A 12,554-nucleotide genomic window follows, 5' to 3' on the forward strand; every position below is an offset into this window, starting at 1 on the left:
GTAAAGTGTTAATGTATGAGTTGAGGAGGCTTGATGTTGATTTTGGTATATTTTGATTGATTTCAAAAAGGGTTAAAATTGGCATGTTTTGGTTGATTTTGAAAAGAGTTGAAAATGGCTTGTTTTGAAAATGGCACTTTGTGGTTTTGTATGAAAAATATGGTTTTTGGGCATACTTTGACGGGACATAACTTGGACTACAGATCTCTGTTTTGTGCCAAATTTTTTTAGAAATGAAATTGGATCCGGGATGTCCATGTCGTTCGAAGAACGGGTGAAAAACGATTTAAAATGAGGGAGTTATATCCGTCGGAAGATTGGGGGTTGAATCTGTAAATTCTGCAGCTTTTAACTTAGAAAATTTTTAGCAGAATGACCCTCCACGCGTAGGCGCACTTGGCGCGTACGCGTCGTTCTTCGAGAAGGCACCATCCACGCGAGCGCGTGGTGTGCGCGTGCGCGTCGATGCGCTGCACCCATTGTCCAGCCATTTTCCCGAGAGTTGTGCCAGAGTTGTGCCAGGCTTGTGCCTGGGGCGCAAGTGTACCCACGCATACGCGTGGCTGACGCGTACGCGTCGTTATCTATTTTTCAATCCGCGCGTCCGCGTGAATGGCGCGTATGCGCCGATGAGTTTTGTGGCGCGTGGCCCTGTTTTCATCCCAAAGTTGATTTTTGAGTATTAAAAGCCAAATCTCATACTTCTAAGCCTCCGATCTCACCCCTTATGTATTAAATCATTATGATATGTCTAGCAATGAGAAAGGAGCTAGGGGATGTGGTAACTTGCGAGTGAAGCAAGGGGAAAAGTTATGATCAATGATGATCAACGATGATTATATGAGATATGGAGGATGACGGTGGGAGTACCGTGTATGTCATGAGCCGAAGGGCCATATTTATTGATAAATGGCTAGTTCTTGATTGGACCATGAGCCGGATGGCTGAATTATTGCCGGGTCACGGCAAAGCCATTATTGATTATGGCTGAGAATAATTGCATATATGATTAATGAATGAATGTGTTAAATGGATAATAATGGAAGATGTTGAAATGTGATGTGTAACCCCGGGTAGTAGGCAGTGGCGTTGTCCACTTGCTCCGGGTGTGAGACGGAAAAGGATGTTTATGATAAATAAGTTTAATTATGGAGTTTTGAATGAATGTAATTCTGATACCTGGGTAGTAGTAAGGGTTGGGATTCGTCCCACTTGCTCCAGGTTATTGTTTGAGATTTGATAACAATGAGGATTGACATTATGAATTGAGATTGAATGAATATATGTTTGAGATACCTGGGCAGTAGCAAGGGTTGTGGTCCGTCCCGCTTGCTCCGGGTTAATGCTTAAGATACCTGGGCAGTAGCAAGGGTTGTGGTTCGTCCCACTTGCTTCAGGTCAGAGATTGTGACGCCTAGGTAGTAGCGGTAGTAGTGGTGAATCCACTCGCTCCAGGTTGAGCTTTTAAACACCCGCCTGGGTAGTAGCCGCAGTAGTGGTTGTTCCACTGGCTCTGGGTTGAGCGGGTAGTAGTAAGGGGGTTGTAGCTCAAACCTACTTGCTCCGCAAGGGGTGTTTCTGTCCAATGGTTAGCTACCAGGACATGTCGGGTTGGCTATATAACCGACAGATGATATCATCAGCCATAGGGCAGGCATACATCATTTGCATATGTTTGAATTGTTTGGGTTTGCCTATTTGTTTTGGATTTCTATATCATATATGCTATGTTACCTGATTACGTGCTACTTGTTTTACTTGTACCTTATTTGTGTATTACTTGTCTGTATTGCTTGTGTTTGTACAACTGAGAGATCCCTCATGTTGGTGTCGGTGGATGTTGGGGGTTGTTCTTGATGAGATGAATTGATGATGCGATTGCATGATGATGATGATTTTTGAATGAGATAATTTGAGCCCCCTGGGTAGACGCAATGATGTGATTTCACTAGCTCCAGGCGAGGGTATGATGTATTGATATAGAGTTGCTGAGACAGAACAACTGGTGATGGTTTTGCTTATGATTCTGAGTCTGATTCGTGTAAGAATCAGCGAGTTGGGAAACATGTGTAACATGAACTAGATTTAGTATCCCCTTACGACAGATGCCTATTTGTGGATTAGTGAGAATCTAGGCTGGATACTTGGTGAAAAGGAGTTTAGGATGCTTAGTGAGTTTTTATTGCAGTCTCAAAAGGTCCAATATACATACATTATTGGACCTTTTTAATACCAGTCACGAAAACCTTATGAAAATAGAAGATTTTCGGATAGAAGATGTAAAACATATCTTGGACATTTTAGAAATTCGAAATTGAAAGAAAAGCATTTTGCATAAATTGGAAATCCATTAGGTTTTTTTCATCTTTTTTTTCTTTCTTTTTTATATATATATATATCTGTTATCTATCTCTTAATCTCCTTTTTGCCTTGTCCATATATCGCTTTCGGCTTCATGTTTTATCTTTTCATTGTCGAATCGTGAGTGATACGTCTTCGCGATTTTATTTCTACTCTTTTCAGGCTTCTCGATTAATACTCCTTTCAAAATTACATATGTTTATATATTAAAAATCCACCTGAGAGTCATACCACCGTAATATCATTGACTTATGACTCGAGCATAAGAATTTGAATATTAGGGTGTTACACTACTACCATATAAATGATAAGAAGAAACAACTTGTACTTCCAGATCTGGAAATTAGCTTTAAATATTTACAAAGATGAAGATGTGTTTACCAACAGTCCATCCAATCACCCACATATTCCTCTTTAAATGATCATAATGATGTGTACTGAAGAATTTGTTATAGATAAAGAAGCATTATATAAGAATGTTAACTTTGAAGAATGGAAACTTCAGAGAGAATGGTACTTACAAACGTTAAGGCGTCCCAAATCACACACTTTAGGAAAGAATATTATAATTTTCTTCAACAAGCAAAAATTCATATTCCGCTCTTTGAATAGTTTCATGCATATAGTATAAGAAAACATCGATTATCCTTTCAAAATAAGCATGAGTACAACTTACTTTGAAAATGTTATAACATCTTGGAAAGTAAAAGATGGAAATTTAGTATAGTCCAAATTTCCCTCAACTGGATCTTTTGTCCTCACAAACATTCCTAACACAAAAAGCAATTCGCTTATAGCTTTTTCTTTCAAAACAAAAAACCTTGAAGAAACCATTGGGCTTAAAGATATAAAAAAATATTATGGAACATGCCAACTATACCAACAAATACTTGCAAACTTTAGGACAAAAACTGAGTTCTAAGACTGCCTCTCCTTACGAAGCTTCAACATCCAAACCCTTAAATAAGCCTTTATTCAAACCCTTCAAGATCAGCCAAAAAGCTAGACAAAGCCTCCGAACCTCTATTCTAAAACAGAGTCCTGCACAAAACACGGATGACTCTGAAGTTCTGAAAAAATTCAATCAACTCCTCAGCCAAATGACTATCCCTGAAATCTCTCAAATTACAGAATCATCGAATAGGATCACTGGATCAAAAACATCCTTTAATGTTATCAACGAAGAATCGTAAGACTTTGAAGAAAGTCTAGATTCTTCTAAAGTCAACCTTATCGTGACCAATTCCATTACAAAATGGAAAGGGCTTACTAAACCTCATCCACAGTATCATCTCCGAACAACTGCTTCTGACCTAGCTCTGGAAGATAGAGAATTAGATTTCAATAGCTTTAATACAAACAACGTCTATGAATGGAACATAGATAAAAAGACTAAATACAACATTATGCATATGTTACAATATATGACAATGGTTTGTATCGCCTATTGAACTACCCATGAATTTTCTGAGGAAGCAATAGCAAATGTTATTGTGTCAGAGTTTTCAGGATAATTTAAAGGTTGGTGGGATAACTATCTCATGGAGGACCAAAAAGCTTCTATCCTCTCAGCCATTAAAATCAATGATAGTGGTGAACCTATTTTTGGTGAGAATGGAAAAACCATCTCAGACGCTATTAGCACCTTGATCTTTACCATAGCAAACCATTTCATAGGAGACCCATCTTTGTGAAAGATCGTTCTACTGAGCTCCTATCCAACCTTAAATGTAAAACATTGTGTAACTTTAGATGGTATAAAGATACTTTCTTAATCAGAGTCTTCACTAGAGAAGATAGCCAACAATCTTTCTGAAAAAAAAATTCTTAGCCGGACTCCCAAAATTCCTGGGAGATAAAGTAAAAGGATAAAATTACAAGTCTAACTCCAGATACAATTATTCCATATGATTCCTTAAGTTATGGTCAATTAATTTCATATTTCCAGAAAGTAGCCTTAAAATTTTGTCAAGACGACAAAATTCAAAGGCAACTAGCCCGCGAAAAGGCTCAAAACAAGAGAGACCCAGGTTCTTTCTATGAACAGTTTGGACTACTCTCTTGTAACAAGAGGAAAACAAAACATCCTTACCCAAAAAAAATGGTAGCTTGATCAAAACCCATGGCAATGGAAACCTAGGAAACATTACAAGTCTCTTCCTAGACAGAGGAAAGACAAAGACAAAAAACCTCCCAAAAAATAGATTATCTGTTTTAATTGCAAAAAACTAGATCATATCAGTAAGTACTTTAGACTCAAGCGTAAGATCAACAATCTCAACCTTGATCCCCCAGATTCAGGAGCAAATCAATAACCTCCTCATCGAAAGTTCCGATGAGGAATCAAAACATGAATTTTCTGAGTATCATCATCTGACGAGTATTATGACATTAATATTATTACAAAAAAACAGGACCTTCTTTTCGAACCCATAAATTCTATCTCCAACCCAAAAGAGAGAAAATATTTTCTCTACAAGCTCAAACAAACTTTAGAAACAAAAAATAAATCTAATGATTTGGTTATCAAAAACAAATACGACATCAAACCTTTTTAAAAAAAAACTTGAAAAACAAATTTCTAAGCTTGTAACTATTCAAGATCTTCAGAATGAGATTAATACTCTCAAAAAGGAGATCAATTTCACCAAACAACAGCAACAATGCCACCAAAATTGTTTATCTCACATTCTAGAGGGGGATTCTGATAAAACTGAGGAAGAGCTTCACAATGACCAATCTTTTAAAATCAAACTTTTCAAACTTCAACCAGCGACCAAATTGTTTAACTTTCAAAGGATGATCAAAAAGATGAGATAGCAGAAATTTTATAGTTAGTTAGTCAATTAACCGTCCAGAAATTCTATATCATTATTCGGATTGTCATCCATGATTTTATATTCGAAACTATAGCCCTTTTTTATACAGGTGAAGATTCAAATTGTATTTTGGAAGGTTTAATCCCAACAAAATATTTTGAAAAAATTTCAGAGCGCCCTAGTACAACTAACGACGAATGTTTATAAATCAAATATAAACTTTCTAATGCTATCATAAGCATGATTTCTTCAGATAAAAACTCCTTTCCTCCTTGTAAAAGATTTAAAAAATCAGGTCATACTAGCAACACCCTTTATTTGAACACTTTTTTCGTTGATGATGTCATAAGACGTATTACCACCTACTTAGGAGGAATCCCAACAACCTTCAAATTTGTTTCATTCCCCATTCACATGACCCTCAACCTCCAACAATTCAAAGCCAATAAAATCAACTTCCTAAAAGAATAAGTCTCTTTTAAAATCTTGGAAACCCAGTTACAGAAACCTAAAATTCAATAAAAAATTAGAATCCTTCTTCAACAACAAGAGACAATATGTTCTAATTTGCCTTACGTATTCTGGAATAAAAAACAACATATTATGGATATTCCTTATGAAAAAAGATTTCAAAGAAAGTCAAATTCCAACGAAAGCTAGACCCATATAAATGAATGAGCAACTTCTCCAATACTATCAAAAAGATATAACTGATCTCTCGCACAAAAAGCTTATTAAGCCAAGCAAAAGCCCATGGTCTTGTTTAGCTTTCTATGTTGACAAACAAGTCGAACTAGAAAGAGGCACTCCTAGACTAGTTATTAACTATAAGCCTCTAAACAAAGCTCTCCAATGGATTAGGTATCCTATCCCAAACAAAAAAGATTTACTAAATAGAATAAATTCGGTGAACATTTTTTCAAAATTTGACATTAAATATGGGTACTGTAAAATCCAGATTAATGAGGAGGATAAGTACAAAACGGCATTTACAGTACCATTCGGATAATATGAATGGAATGTGATGCCGTTTGGATTGAAAAATGTCCCGTTAAAATTTAAAAAAATTATGAATAATATTTTTAATCAATTTTCCAACTTTGCCACTGTTTACATAGATGATGTGCTCATATTTTCACAATCCTTGCATGACCATTTTAAGCATATTAAAATTTTTATGCATATTATCACGCATAATGATCTAACAATTTCTAAACCAAAGATTATTTTAGTCCAAACTAAAATCCGTTTTTTGTTTATTATCTTCTTTCTTTATTTCTTTATTACTACTTTACTTCTTTATTATTTCTTTATATTCTATGTTATGACGATATTTTATAAAAGACTTATATTTTTAAAAACTGTTAAAAGAAATATAAAAATAAAAAAGATCGCTTTATCAATAAAAGTAAGAGAAATAGCCATTAAATATTTAGAATTAAAAGAAGAAATAGAAAAGATAAACAAAAAAATAATCAGAGTTAGAAAGATGTTAAAAAAAATACTAAAACCATAAAATCGTTGAAGAGTACTAATGAAAGTGTTAAAAATAAAAGCATTTATAGAATTAGAAGAGTAATTCATAGACAGAATATGATGACTTTACAAGTGAGGATTCATCCTTTAAAAGTACAAGTGATATCAGAGGATTCATCCTTTAGGATTTTTGTGAGATTTTTTATAATATTTTTTTCCATAATAAGAAGGTTTTTCTTATTATATTTATTTTGTTTTTTATAAACTTTTTCCTTTTAATTTTTTTTGGCTTTTAGGTGCCTTTTCTGGAGTTATTTCATATTAGTAACAGAACGTTTTTAGTTCTTATTTTTCAGTAATAGTTTTTTATTTTATTTTTTGTTTTATTTTAGTATTTATACATACTTTTATATCTGTTTGTACTATTATATTATGTATTTGTCCAAAAATTAATAAATTATAAAAAATTTGTATTTTAAATTGTGTTCGTAATTTTTGTAAAACTTTTTTAGAAAATAATTTTAATAAAACTGCCACAAATCTTTTTTTAGAAAGATTCATACGCATCATCTCTAATTATAATTTTTGACATAAAAATATCTTTATACTATTTATAATCAGACATAATTAGACATTTTAAACTTATTAATTAAGTTCCTGAAAAATTAGGACATACTAAGTTTGTGNATTTAAATTTATTTTTTAAAAATATATTTTTAAATATAAAACGAAAATTCAAAGTCTAGTTTTATTAGAAAAACTATTTTATTAACTAATTTTTTTAGTTTAAATAAATATTAAAATAATATAAGTTTTATGTATATTTTTTTTTATTCAATTAGGGTTTGTTATAAAAGTTATAAAGTATTTTTTTACAAAATAATATATGTGAGAATTAAGATGAGAAATTAAAAAGTAGAAATAACGATAACAACAGATTTATTGAACAAAATAGTTAAAAAATTTAAAAAATAAAAGAACAATAAAAAAATCATTCACACAAATTGGTTAGCTCGTAAAAATATACCACACTGTAATGTTCAAAATGCAATTAATGGAATCTAAAACTAGATCTTTTAGCAAAGAGTAGTATACTTAGATAATATATCTTATATTATTTGATGAACCCTAATATATCTTATCTGATGGTTTCAAGTTTATGAAGCTTATATTATTTGATACCTTTTCAATCTTAGATAATATACATTGCTTTAGTTGTATTATACGTGTGTAAAGTGTGTAAAAATAATAAAAAAATAAAATTTATGTATAATTCTCTTCATGTAAAATTAATAATTAAAAATTATTAAATAATTTAATATATTTAGTTAAATTATAATATAATTTTTTTTAATAATTGTCAATTCACATAAAGATAACTATATATAAATTTTTACTAATAAATTCTTTTTATTAGTGATAAACATTAATATTAAAAATTTTACCGTTCTTCGTTTTCTGTTCTAAAAATAAATAAATACTATGTCATAGAGAGATATATTTATATGATTTTAAAATAACTTTATAAAAAGTGATATTTTTCTAAAAACAATGAAAAATATATAAAATATTATGTAAAATAACTTATGAATAATGGGCTATTTTATCTAAATGCGCATGGAAAAATGATTTATTCTCAAAATGCGCATGGTTGGAAACTATTCTCAAAATACGCAGCTCTATTTTATGCATGACGACCACAAAATAGAATTTAACACCATTTAACCCTTGGTGCCCGCGAAATAGAGACACCATTTCTACTTCACCAGTCACGAAATGGGTCCCATATCATGCATGGCAGTCGCGAAGTGGACATGCAAACCCAGGGATGGCAGACGGGAAATGGTGTCAGGCCAGACGTGAAATGGAGAGTATGTCAAGTTGGGCTCACACGAAATGGATACCCCGTAACTTAGTGAGTACCACACATGAATTACAATGAAAGCTGTGCTATAAAACCCCTCTTCCGTAGAAGTAATGCCACAATTCCAATTCTCACTTCTTCTACTTTCTCTTTCTCTCTGTGAGTTTCATTTTTTTAGAGCTTGGTATCATAAATTTTCATTGTGAAAATGGCCTCTGAACACATATACGTGGTCGTATATCCGAATGGAGAAATTTCTCATACTGCCGAAGGGGTGACATTTATGTGTGATGACCCACTTTGGATAATGATTCTCCCACAATCATCTTTGCAACAACTAAAAAATCTGATTTTGATGAACACTGGGTTGGTTGGAAAAAAAGAGATCAGTACCTTGATTTACAAGATGCCAGTTGCGGTAGCCAGTTTGTTTGCATATCAGAAAATGCAAATTAAATCTTACCATCACGTTTCGATGATATTTTCGTATCGTCGTAGCATTGGAAGCATCTATTCGATGAAACTTTGTGTGAAGCTTCAAGATGTAGGTGTAGCTCATCTAGTTTGAATAACGTGGAGGAACTGCGGAATTTCGGTGTTGGTGAAGCCATTCCCTTTTCCGGAAATTGGCAGGCCTCGCAGTCCGTCTTTTAACTCCTTCGTTGTGCCCACCCAGAATGCAGAAAATCCGCATGAACGTTCCTCCCTCACAATTCATGTTGCATCTTCGGAAGGTATTGCAGACAGGTTGGCTGACTTGTCTGACGAAGACGAGATTGAGGATGACAGCGGAGACGAAGCAGAAGTTATTGTGGAAACCCAACCGCTTCAAGAAGATATATTTATCCCAACTCGGGTCGAACTGATAAATGTCATGGGGCTAGGCAGTGTTTCCAGCAACACTACCGGCCACTATCTGCAACTGAGTCTTGGTCCAATGCACTCGACTACCGCGGAAGACATACCGAGCAACTATGCTTTGATCAGTGAAATGGAGCTGGAGATTGGATTGAAATTCCTGAATAAAGAAACAACGATGCTTGCGGTTAAGAACTACAACATTCGTAGAAGTGCAGAATTGAAAGTGGTAGAGTTAGATCATACTCGATATGTATGTCGATGCAAACTTTTTGGTGAGCAGTGTCGCTGGAAGGTAAGGGTTGCAAAGACGAGGGCTTCCAGATTTTGAAAAATCCAAAAATTCCAAGGGACTCATAGTTGTTTGGCATTTGCGACGTCGCAAGATCATGTTCAACTTGATTCAAATGTCATATTCTAGCACATATTTTCCATGGTTCAGGTAGACGCGACTATTTGCATAAAGGTGTTGCAGGGTTCTGTGGAGTCAGCATACGGATACAATGCATCTTACAAGAAGGTTTAGTTAGCGGAAAAAAAGGCAATAGCCAAAATCTATGGAGACTGGGATGATTCATACAACTAGCTGTGGAGATATTTCAACGCGTTGCAAACTTTCATTCCAAGTAAGAACATACGCTTGATAAATTTGCATTACCGTCGTAGGTACAATTGTCAATCTTCAAACCCGATCGTACTACGTCGACAACACGCTCGACCGTGACAGTGCATGTTTCATCATGTATTCTGGTCATTTCCATCATGTGTTGAAACCTTTAAGCACTGCAAGCCACTAATCTTGGTGGACGGAACACACTTGTATGGTAAGTACACGGGGACATTATTGATAGGAAAAGCTCAGGATGGAAACAACAACATACTTCCCATAGCTTTCGTGCTTGTGGAAAAGGAGAACACAGACTCGTGGTACTTCTTTCTGACCAACTTAAGGAGGCATGTGACCACTCAGCTGGGGATTCTACTTATCTCTGACAGGCTTGCAGCTATAAAGGCCGCGCTGGAGCAAGATGGGTGTGGATGGGAACACAATGTTTATTGTGTCAGACACATTGCCTCTAACTTTGCAACAAACTTCAAGAGCAAGGAAGCCAAAAGGCACCTTGTTAACGCGGCAAACTCAAAGACGCAAGAGCAGGCGCAATACTACCTTGAGTTAATCAACACCGAGGATCTTGCCACCTCCCCGTCAATGATGGCTTGGATAAGAGGACTAAAGCCACCAAAATGGCTCCAACACCGGGACGAGGGTCACCGATACGATCACATGACAATGAATCTTTCTGAGTGTATCAACTCTATTCTCAAGGAGACTCGTAATTTTTCGGTTTGTGCAATTGTTAAGTCCACCTATCACCGCCTAAATGCATTGTTTGTCCACAAGGGTCGACAGGCAGAAGCACAGGTTGCATGTGGCTAGATCTTTTCGCAATTCTTGCAAAAGGCAATACTTGCCAATAGGGAGGGAATCACGCAGATGCTTGTCACATCATATGACAGGGCGATGTCGATATTCACCGTTGATGAGATAGCAGTCGTCGGGGCACAGTCCCAATTCAGAGTTTTCCTCCAATAGTGACGGTGTGACTGCGGATACTTCCAAGCCTTGCACTACCCGTGTGCTCATGCGCTAGCTGCATGCACCCATGCAAGGCTTGACTGGCAGTGTTATGTCAACGATGTGAATCGTGTTGAAAATGTGTTCCAGGTATATCAAATGGAGTTTCCACCATTGCCCAACGAGAAAGTTTGGCCACCACACGAAGGACAACGTCTCCGTCCCAACCCCCACATGCGAAGATCAATAGAAGGCCGGCCTGTTTCCATAAGGCTTCGGAATGCGATGGATGACGTCGAGCCCGATTCTGAAAAGCGATGTGGTCTCTGCAGGCAACCAAGGCAAACCAGGAGACACTGTCCCCATATAGCTGGCACTTAGTGCCGTGGCCATCAGGGTTGGAAAAAGGCCATGCTGCAGGGCCTGGCCTATTATAAAATAGGTACAGGTTCAGCCTCTTTTAAAAGCCTTAATATATTAATAGGTCAGGCCCAGGCTCACTAATTAGCCTTATTGGCCTATCAGGTCTGCTTGAGCCTGTTAAAATATAATTAAATATATAAATATTTTTTTATTATTAACAAAATTATGAGATATTTTAAATTTATTATATTTTATTATAAATATTTTTGTATATTTTAAATGCTTTAAAAGATTACAAATTCATATAAATATTAAATATGACATATTACATATAAATATTTTTATTAAAAAGAATTTTTTAAAATAATATTTTTATTTTTAAAAAATTATTAGGCTTTTTAACAGGCTTCTGGCTAGGCCAGGCTGAATAACAGGCTAGGCATAGTACTTTATAAAGAGTCTATAGCAGGTTGTAGGCTAGGCTCAGGCCAATTAACTACATAACAGGCCAGACCTGTTAAAAGCAAAGCCTGGCCTGGCCAGACCTATTTCCACCCTTAGTGGCCATCCACTGCATTGTGTGTTCTTTTATTTCCATTGTATTTTAATTCGACAATGTCGGGTGTGTCTCGGATTATCTGTTATTAATGAATTCGATACATTGTTTTGTTTGTTTTCACAAGAAAATACAAGTTTGCACAAATTGGAATACAAAATAGCAATAATGAATTAAACGAAAACAACAACGGCATAATGAGGACATCAAACTCCACAATAACGAACAAGCATTCAAAAAGTAAAACAATGAAGAACATAAAACATACAGCCATCAAGCATGAGATAAAAAAACATAAAATAAAATATAACAAACTAAAACCCTAAGACATGACATAAACTACAAATGAGAAGAAACAACAACCATGACGAAAAAACGACTCCGGCAAAGCCATAAAATGAACTAGTGTCGGTGGCCAGCATGTCTCAACCTCCCACCCAAACCACAAGAAAGTGCTCGAGTGTCACGACGAGGACGTCCTGTCTCTACCTCTGCCGCACCATTATTAGCCTCCGCATAAGATAAGCGACGACCCTCCAACAACGAGGCATCAAACGGGCAGAGCTGCGATCCAGCTGTGTCACCAACAGATGCTGATCTCCCCCTCCAACAGGGGGGTGACTATCAATATCAGACCGTTGAAGTGTGAGGCCTAGGTCGGTGGGTGTGTGTGGTGATTCC

The sequence above is a fragment of the Arachis duranensis genome, chromosome 4 (genome assembly GCF_000817695.3).
Source record: "Arachis duranensis cultivar V14167 chromosome 4, aradu.V14167.gnm2.J7QH, whole genome shotgun sequence".
Taxonomy (NCBI): domain Eukaryota; kingdom Viridiplantae; phylum Streptophyta; class Magnoliopsida; order Fabales; family Fabaceae; genus Arachis; species Arachis duranensis.